Below are 8,546 nucleotides of genomic sequence, written 5' to 3' on the forward strand. Positions count from 1 at the left end.
AATTACCAACTAAGACTTGGAAAAAACTTCAACTCATAAACTAATATTTGGGCAAAATCTAGGCAGTGCTTTTCTAAACACAGGCAACGGGAATCCTTTTACTGACACCTAAAAACTCAACCATCCTTATTAAAAGATCCGGGAAAATTCTAGGCTCAAAGCACAGAGAGAAACAATCTACCTCTGAGTTCAAACTTCCCTCTTATGGAATAGTAAATTCAGTCCAGCAGCACTTACTAAGGTTAAGGCAGAACATCTGCTTGCCTGCCCATAGGCTATCATTTGTCCTGCTCACCCTGGGTAAGTTCTATTTTTGCAAACCTTCAAGTGAGGCTGACAATTGAAAGAAAGATTTCACACTCTTCCTCCAGAAAACTCATTGGAGTTTCTAACTTTACTGTGCCAGGGATTTTTTTTTTTTTTTTTGGATCTACACTAAATCCTTTGAGCAACGGTTTAAATCATTTCTAATAAGTCACAGTAATGCTTCTGAAGACAAATAAGTCACATCCCTCCTGTACCTTAGGCCACACCCCACCTTTGCCTTTTTCTCTTAAGTTCAACTGAGCTTAGGAAATAAGTCATCCTGCTACTATTTCTACCTGGAGGGCGTGCTAGGCAGACCAGAAAGCGGAGCCAACATCTCTGTTCCAACTACAGCTGTTCACACTTCCAAGGGTCATGCTTGTCATTTAAAAATGCTTTTGCAAAACTATTTTACAAGAGAAATTTTCAAAAGGTACACACACGCACATGCACACGCCAATCCTTCCAGCTAAATAGTTTTTACTTTCTTGTTCTTATCCGATCACGGATCATATGTGTGACAGACTATTTTATCTGAAAGTGGTACCGACCATCCCTCCATCCCACCTGCTCCTCTGCACATGTCCTTGCCACTCCCTCAACAACAGGTGGAATCTCATTGCCTTCTCTTGATCTGGGTGGGTCTTCATGACTCACGGGCAGTGAACAGAATGAGGCAGAAGTGATGCTGCGTGACTTCCACAGCTGGGCCAGCAAAGGTCCATCTGGTGCTCTTGGAATGCTCACCCTCCAGCTGCTCCCTTGGAGGATGCCCCTCCTAGAACCCAAACTACATGGGAAGACCATGCATAAGGCCTGCCATCCATCATTCCAGCTGAGCCCACCCTTTGAGTCCTCCCAGCCCAGGTGCCCAGAATCTGAGAGAAGCCTCCAGATGATTCCAGGCCCACCTGATCCAGTCACTCCCAGTCATTCAAGTTTCTAAACTGAGAACCCAGACACTGTGGAGCAGAGAAAAACCCAGATATTGTGGAGCACATGGTGCCCTGCCTAATTCCTGACCAGAAGAATCTGTGGGCATGTTAAAATGATTGTTGTTTGTCCCTTTAAGATATTTGCTACTCAGCAATGGATAACTGAGTCAAAATGCATATGTACTTTCTTTTAGCTATAGTCATAGGAGACTATAATTTTATAGCCTTCCATTTTATTCCACTCAGGCTTTTATTGATCACCAGTGTGCCTGTTGTTATATAGAAGGTAGTATAAATCATAGGGAGAGAGCCCATAATCTAGAGTCCTAAAGACCTGGATATCAGCACATTTCAGGCAACAGGGCGTTTGCTCCAAGCGTCAGTTTCCTCATCTATCACATGGTGACAATGACCCTCACTTATAGGGATTATTGCGCAGATTAAAGGAGATAAGTCACGAAACAATAGGTGACGTGGTGCCTGACACATAGCAGATTTTTGGAAATGTTTCCTTTTTCCTACGTTGGTTTCATACCTATCACTTTATTGGCTTCATTCTTTCTTTAAAAATACAGATAGGTTACCAACTTCTAATTGTTCAGTGGACTGCCATAAAAATTAAATCTTTTAATATTTCTTTAAATGAGAATCCCAAGTCTTTTCCCCGACACAAGCTGAGAACTTATCACCCTACATGATATTCATGCTTTTTATTTCCCTCTCAGTATTGGCTGATGGAAGGGTTTAGAATGCTGATGGGTATCTGGTGAGTGTTGTAGCAGGGTTTACTTATTAATACTTTCCACTTATTTCTATCGAGCTGCGTGCTGTCGGTTTCTGACTAGTGTTCAACTTTATCAAAGCAGTTTTAATCAGGGAGAATTCCCCATATTCTCACAGTGTTCCAAAGAATGAGCTTCCATGATTTCTGATGGTTACGTATTCCAGTGTTTCACAGCCAGAAAAAAAGGGACTTTTTTAATCTTTAGCCTACATTCCTCCTGCAGGAGATGAAATTTACTTTCTCCTTATCAAGTCAGTCAATACAAAGGCAAGTATCCCAAAAGTATCCACCCAATATTCTTGCAACTCCATGATGACCACTAACTGCCCTACTGTATTTTATCTATGATACATGTAAGAAGTCAGTTTGCAGACTTTAAATCATTTTATGTCCCTCCAAGAGGGCTATGAACTATTAATAACAATTTTTTAAAGTATTCCGTGTATCATCTTGATCAGTGGCTCTCAGAAGAAATATGTCAGATTAACCCACCTGAAGTTTCTCTTGCCAAAGCTTTGATGGTGATTAATCAATATCTATTTTCTAAGAATTAAAAAATTATTTTTTTATAATTTTTTCTAATATATTTCCTAGGTGTGGAAATTAAGCTTATCCTTCCTGTTTTACACAGTAATTTTAAAAAACAATATAGTATTACCTTTCCAATACTCTTATTCCTCTTAAATTCCATAAAGTCATAACAAGTGCATATGCAATGATTTCAATAAGTTACTGTGAATATTTATCTCACACAATTTATTTTGAATTTTATTATCGGTTAATTCTTTGTCCCTATTGATCTTCTGATTCTCTATTCCCTGTTGTCTGTCCTGATGGCTTGGTCTCTGAGAAGAATGAATGAATGAATGAATGAACGGATGAATATGTGTGTGCGTGTACTTTTTCTATTTGTTTTTCCTTGTTTATAGAAACAACATATTCCTTGACTTTGTTTGGTCCCTGATTTATTTCTTAAAATGCTTATAACTTGTGATGCCTTTTAGATAAAACACCAAAGACACAATCCATGAAAGAAATCATTGATAAGCTGGGATTCATTAAAATTCATGAAAAAGTTCTGGAGATGGATAGTGGTGATGGTTGCACAATAGTCTGAATGTACTTAATAACACAGAATCGTATACTTTAAAGTGGTTAAAATGATAAATTTTATGTTATGTGTATCTTACCAGAATAAAAACAAATAAAATTTTTAAAAAGACAGAAAGAAATCAGGTAAGGTTCAGAGCATCTGGGGACAGAAAAGATTGCCTTGCTTCCCAGGATATAGTCCCATTCCCTGCTGGAAATCTAGGGGGAGACACCTCAGAGAGGTTCTTCCCCACCACAGGCTTCCACAGCCTGTGGAAATAGCGTGGAAAGTCAAGGCAGACAGAGCCTAAAATAGATCTCCCCTCGTCCTGTGTGAGAAGTAAACGTTCCAGAGGACATCACTGGGTACCATGTTTGAATTCTCTGCATAGCACTTATGTTACTTATGTTATCTGTACTTTCCCCAGTTTATCTGTTTGTGTGTGTGTTATCTGGCCTTTCCCACAAGGCTGTAATCTTCCTGGCCACAAACAGTTTACTAGCCCCAGTATTTAGAATGGTGCTGGCCATGGATATGGGCTCCACAAATATTTGTTGGATGAATAAATAAATACCTTTAAAATGAATCTTTATGCATATATACAAGTATTTCTGTAAGATATATTCCTGGAAATGGAACTGCTACATCAAAGGGCATATGCTTTGCTCATTTGTGTAGATATTATTAGGGTGGTCAGTTTGTCCAGACTGTTTGATGTGCTCGACATGGGCACATGGAGAGGTCGGTGTGTTTGGGCTCATCCACATATCCCCAGATGGTTCCAAAGTGCAACCAAGATGAAGAACTACTGTTTGAGACTGTCTTCTATGTTGTTACAGCTACAAAATACGTCAAGGTTCAGCTGGATGTGGTTTCACATAATTACTCCAGCCAGTTCACCCCCAATTACCTAGTCTACTGATTCATGAAACCTAGAGTCTTTTATTTATAAATGTTGACGATGACATGTAAGAAGTAGAGAAAGATTGTTTGCAGGAATTGTGTGGCTATCTAATGCTTAATCACTTCATCTTCTTGAAATAAAGTTCATAATTGGTACAATGTATAATGTTAAACACGTGTCACCAATTTTGGCCTTGAATTCCTCACACAGGTGGGGTTATATGAGAATTGTCCAAGCAATGGAGTGTCACAGAGAAGGGCTTTGGGCAAAGTCTGGTTATATGGTCCAAAGCCTGCATTTAGTTATGTCCAAAAGAATGCCCTTGCAAACATCTTATCTTTGTACTTACTAAGAGCCTGACTCCAAAGAATAAAGACTGTAAATGCCTTATTAATGAAATACATGAATAAATTACCAAATGGTATTAGTGTATATTAATAAGTTTTAAGATGTGCAAGATGTGCTATGTATTATCATAGGAGAGTTAGTGAAGAAAAAGTGCACCAGATATCAAATGCCAAATAGACACAAGAAATAGGGTGCCAAGATACAATTTATCAAAAATTGGGTTTGCTGAAAAAAACCCAGAACTAATAGACAGTGGCAATAGTAGAACTAAAATACAAGAACATGTTCTTGAGGGAAACTGGTGTGTTCACACACACATATATACATACATACAAAAAACTTATGCATAAATAAGTTCTGGGGGGAAAAAAGCCTAGATGACAAAAGAAAAAAAAAACCCATAATTTTTAAGGACTCAAAACAACATCAAGTTATGTATCAAGATAAAAATCAGCCTAGCTTCATACTCTCTTCATAAACAAGATGCAATTGTGTTGTGAACTTAGAACTTTCAGGTTTGCATTCACATGTGTAGGCAATAGGTTGTCTTAGATATGGAGGGCTCAGAAAATACTTCCTGCAGAGATGCTTAAACAGAACAAATTACTTGATGTATATTCTAGCTAACCAAGAGATAAAGTTAAGAATTCCAGTTGTTAGCCTATTAAAACTTGCAATGATCAAAAGGTTGATAGTACACAATGTTGGCAAGGATGTGATAGGAGACAGACACTCATTTCTTATTTATGGGAGTACGAATTGGTACCATCTCCTCTAAAGGCAATTAGAGATATCTAACAACATCTGAAATGTTTATATCCTCTGGTAGCTAGCAAACTATAGTCTGCACGGAGGAGGAGGCATAGAATTGTCATGGCAACATCCCAGCGATAGCTGGGGATGCCAATATCTGCATAAGGGCGGTGCTTATGAGGTAAAACATTTGCTAGACTGTAGAGGCTATGGGAATTTCTTGACAACTACTTTGATGCTGAGAATCCAACTAAGGAGAGACAGAAGGTAGTCCTTGTTGGAAAGGGTCAGAAAATAGCAGTGGGCTTGGAGAGCAATGAGAAACCAAGTTTAATTCTACCTCTCCTTCATGGAGGCCTCAAATCAGAGAGAGGACATGAAGACAGCCGCATTTAATTAGCAAGATCCTATCATATGGGCATCAGAGATAGAGAAAGGGAGCACTGACTATGAAAAAGAGAATACACTGGGCATTGAGACTTAACATCCTTTCTCCTTTCTCCCGGTCTTTCCATCCCCCCTACCCCCCAGTCTTATTTAATCATGTGATCCCATATCTCTTGGCTGGTTCAGGACCCACCTGAACCATTGAGAATAGGGATTGGTTTAAGAGTGGACATGTGTAAGGGGACATTTACTGGGGGCTTCTGAGAAAAGTTTCAAGAAAAACATCTGGAAGATATCCTCTCTTCCTGCTCTGGGTGCCATCATCTGCAGCCGTTTTTTGACTCCTTGAATAGCAATATCAGGGAGAGACAGAATGAAGCTTAACTTCAAGCCTACTCTATAGCAGGACTTCACATCAAGTCAGCTCATCATTTCTCCCTCTTTTCTATAAGTCAGTGTGAGCCGAGCTTTCTTTCACAACAGTCTAAGGCCTCTTAGTGGCGTGGAGGATATGGTGAGACAGGCAAGCTGGTCCTTCAGGCCACCCTCTTGGCCAAGCCTAAGCCCTTATATGGTGGAATTAGGGTTAGGTCAGCAGTTCAACCCCACTCATTGAAGGCATCCTGAAAACTTTTTCTAATTAAAAGGAAGAGACTTTTGGGGTGCCTAGGTGGCTCAATCAGTTAAGTGTCTGACTCTTGGTTTTGGCTCAGGTCATGATCTCAGGGTTGTGAGATCGAGCCTCCTGATGGGCCCCCCACTCAACGCAGAGCCTGCTTAAGATTCTCTCTCTCCTTCTGCCCTTCCCCCACCACTCATGTGTATGCTGTCTCTTGAAAAAAAAAGAAGAGACTTTTCCTGACGCAGTGTATCCCAATAAAAAGAAATTGAGATGGAGTGGAAGAAACCCAATATGGGGAGTTAGTACTTCAAGTTTTGACTAAAATTTCCCTGAATCCCTATCTCACACCCAGTGGGAAACCCAAACCCCCTTCCAATGTCTCTGGGGATCTATGGAGGGTGGGAAGGAGAAGGCTTGCTTATATTTCTCCTAGTAACTTCTGGTTTCCAGTACCTATTTCTGCTGTATTCTTCATCCCCAATGTCTCTTTCTGCATCATGTCACCCTTCATTGCTAGACACTGCCAATCCTTTCCCCCCCGAGCCTATGATATTAGACTCTGCTGTAGGTGTGAGGCCACAGAGGGTGTTACATAGCAGCAGGGCACAGTGAACTCAGACTCCCCTCTCCTGACGAGGTCCTCCTTACTTCTGGTTGTCTCTTCTACCTGGGCTTCAGTTTCCTGCTATATTTTGGACCTCCTCGATCTCTCAATCTTCTCTTCTCCCCGGCTCATTTACTCCTTCCTCCCAAAAAATCTTATTTCTTATGAGAAACACTGTAGCTATCTGATTGACTCATCTGTCCTACTCTAGCTATGCCCAGAACTATCTCTTAAAATAACATTTTGTCCTCCTTCACACATTTATAAGAGTAACAACCAAATAATGGAAGCAATCTAACTGCTCAGAAATAGGATCTTATTTAAGTAAATTACAGTCCATCCATATGGTGGAATACTAAGTAACCATTAACATCATGTTGTGGTCCTCCATTTCATTATGGCAGACAGAGTATATCCCCAAGTCAGGACAGTAAAGAAGCACAAAAAGAATAAGTGCATAGCAGTGTTGTAAAGGAGAGGAGGAAACATCAGGCAACCAGAGCTTTTGATAAATCTCTAGAAGATAGAAAGTAGAATGGACACTGAAAAGGCTGAAAGAGGATAAGAATAATTTTCCTCAGCAACAAAGCCAAGGAGAGGCTCTAAGCTTGGAGGGGGCCAAACTAGGAAAGGAGTAAAGATCAAGATGATTAAGAATCATTTGCACAGCAACTATACAATTTGGCCCCTCATCAAACCCATCCTAATCTTCCTAGGAGAGTTGCAATGTTTGTCTCCAGGATAAAACTAAAGTACTAAGCAAACAAAACAAAACAAAAAAAACAAAAAACGAAACAAAACTAAAACCTGACCAATATGCTGGGGAGAAATTAGGACCAGTGGGGAATGGAAGTGCTCTAGAACAAAGCCTTCCTTATTTGGCATAACACAGAATAGAGTTAGTTTACTTGCCTGCTTGCTTTCTGGTATTACTTCCTAAGTGAAACTTCCCAGTAATCTTTCACTGCTCATATTCACACTCATGTCTCCATGAATGGGAGAAACTCGTTGGTTCAACAGGTCTAGACACCTACAGAGAAAACTCAAACTAGTTACCTCTACCAAACAAGCTTGTCTTTCTGTGCTTTGTTCATAAATATGATGAAGAAATAAAACAATGGACCACAAAAGAAACAGTGATAATTAAGGGAACAGAAAATAACTTTCAATTTTAAAAATATTAGAGAATAAGTTGCATATAGAAAATAAGAATACAATGCTAAGAAAAATATGCAATCAAAGAACTCCTTAGAGTTCTTAGAAATTTAAAACATTGTTGCAAAATATGAAATTCAATTGAGGTTCTGGGGAAAAATAAATCTTCTAAAAGATAAAAAAACAGAACTTAGGGGGGCACATGGGTGGCTCAGTTGGCTAAGCTTCTGCCTTCAGCTCAGGTCATGATCCCAGGATCCTGAGATTGAGCCCCAAGTCAGGCTCCCTGCTCAACAAGGAGTGTGCCTCTCCCTCTCCTTCTGCCCCTCCCCCCACTCATGCTCTCTCTTTCTGTCCCTCTCAAATAAATAAATAAAATCTTAAAAAAAAAAAATTAAAAAAAAAAACAGAACTTGGAAGAAAAGTTAAGATATAGAAGATAAACCCAGAAGGTTCAATATCTATCTAACAGAACTTCCTAAATGGGAAGACAGAGAATATAACAGAATATAACAGAGAGGGGGAGAAAATAGTGACAAGAAATTTCCTAAAATTGAAAATGATAGATCTAAGGATTGAAAATTCTCATTAATCCTTTTGGTTGATTGTTTCCAAAGATGACCACAACGATACCTCCTATACCAGATGGCTTTTG

Source organism: Phoca vitulina, unplaced genomic scaffold, assembly GCF_004348235.1.
Source record: "Phoca vitulina isolate PV1807 unplaced genomic scaffold, GSC_HSeal_1.0 scaffold1, whole genome shotgun sequence".
Taxonomy (NCBI): Eukaryota; Metazoa; Chordata; class Mammalia; order Carnivora; family Phocidae; genus Phoca; species Phoca vitulina.